The sequence below is a fragment of the Melitaea cinxia genome, chromosome 13, assembly GCF_905220565.1.
Source record: "Melitaea cinxia chromosome 13, ilMelCinx1.1, whole genome shotgun sequence".
NCBI classification, from domain to species: domain Eukaryota; kingdom Metazoa; phylum Arthropoda; class Insecta; order Lepidoptera; family Nymphalidae; genus Melitaea; species Melitaea cinxia.
In genome coordinates, this window is record NC_059406.1 from 8,279,000 (window position 1) to 8,280,916 (window position 1,917).

The 1,917-nt window shown below is 63.8% G+C and overlaps 1 pseudogene; it reads left to right on the top strand.

The window, feature by feature from the left end:
• The first annotated feature begins 554 nt into the window (after positions 1 to 554).
• Positions 555 to 1,643, top strand: LOC123659299 (annotated as a pseudogene).
• The last annotated feature ends 274 nt before the right edge of the window (positions 1,644 to 1,917 follow it).

A 1,917-nucleotide genomic window follows, 5' to 3' on the forward strand; every position in this document is an offset into this window, starting at 1 on the left:
GAGGCGGAGGTGCTCAGGCCTGAGAAGACGGCGGAGATAAGAATCTCAGGCCTGAGCGACGCTGTCACTGCGGAGCGCCTGGCTACCGTGGTGGCGAAGGAGGGGGGCTGTTCCCCGGGGCAAGTCCACGTGAGAAATATCCGCGTAGGACAAATAGGCTCGGGGACAGCCCACATTGAGCTCCCGGCGGTGGCAGGGAAAAAACTGCTGCAGGCCGGGAGCATAGCGGTGGGGTGGAGCAGGGGAGTCATCCACCTCCTGCAGGCACGGCCTAGGCACTGTTTTCGCTGCCTGGGACTAGGGCACGTTGGTGCCACGTGCCCAGCTGGCACTGATCGCAGCACACTGTGCTATCGCTGTGGTCAGGCTGGCCACAAAGCCGCCGGGTGCTCGGCCGCCGCTCGTTGCGCGGTGTGCGCGGACGCCGGTAGGCCAGCGGGCCACGTGATGGGGGGCATAGCGTGTAAGCCCCCATCAACTCGTGGGAAGTTCCCCCCGCAAATATCCCAAGGGGGGAACCGCGTGGTGTCGGCAGATGCTGAGATGACTGAATAATGTCCGGGCATCTCAGCGTCCTCCAGGCGAATGTCAACCACTCCGCTGGGGCCCAGGACCTTTTCCTGCAGTCCATGGCGGATTGGTGTGTTGACGTCGGAATCGTTGCCGAGCCATATGCCGTGCCTCTTTGCCCACAATGGGCGGGAGACACCGAGGGTTTGGTGGCGATCGTGGTGAGGCCTGGAGCCGGACCCCCACTCGTCATCAAGGCGAGGGGCCACGGGTATGTGGCGGCGGTTCGGGGAGGGGTGGCTTTCGTCGGAGTCTACTTCTCCCCGAACCGTGACCTGGCGGCTCTGGAACGGTTTCTTGACGTTCTGGGGCCGCTGGTGGGGCAGCTAGCTCCACTTCATGTGTTCGTAGCCGGCGACCTCAACGCCAAGTCCACGGCTTGGGGTAACCCGGTTACGAACCCAAAAGGGAGGGAGGTGGAGGAGTGGGCTCTTGCTGCCGGACTGTCCCTGCTCAATGTTGGGGCAGTCCAAACGTGCGTGCGTTGGTCGGGAGGTTCCGTGGTTGACGTCACGTTCGCCACGACAGCCATCGCACGCAGAGTGGAGGGGTGGAGGGTGGAGACGGAGGTGGAGACTCTCTCGGACCATCGATATATAAGGTTCGAGGTGTCTCCAGCTCCCGTACGTCCGGCGTTGTTGTCGTCATCAACGTCGTCCATTGGGCGTAGTCAGTTTCCGCGTTGGGCTCTCTCCAAGCTCAACCGGGAACTGGCTGAGGAGGCCGCAATCATCGGCCGCTGAAGTCTTCCGCCGCTTATGGAGTTTGGGGTGGATGAGGCGGCTAACCGGCTCTGCGACGTATTTACTGCTGTCAGCAGAGCGGCCATGCCACTCGCGAAGCGTCCACCCCTGCCGTGGGCGCTCTACTGGTGGTCGGCCGAGATAGCCGGTCTCCGGGCCGCCTGCAACGGGGCCAGGAGGCAATATACTCGGAGCAGGCGGAGACGCCCCCAGGACGTGGACAGGGACGACAGGCTGCGCAGGATCTACGTGGAGAAAAGGGAGATCCTGCAGCAGGCCATATGCCGAGCCAAGGAAGAGGCCTGGCTGGAGCTAGTTGGGGGTCTGGAGAGAGACCCCTGGGGCCGACCGTATATTTGGGCGCGAAACAAGCTCCGCGCCCATTCGGCCCCCATCAGCGAAACGCTCCAGCCGGAGCAACTCGGGAGGATCGTCGGGGAACTCTTTCCCGACGAACCCGAGGGCTTCGTGCCTCCCAGGATGGCTCGGCAGACGCCGGACGAGGAGGAGGGTGTTCCCCCACCCGTCACAGAGGCTGAAATGGAGGCGGCGTTGTCCCGCCTTCGGAGTAAGAAGAGGGCGCCGGGTCCAGACGGGGTGCACG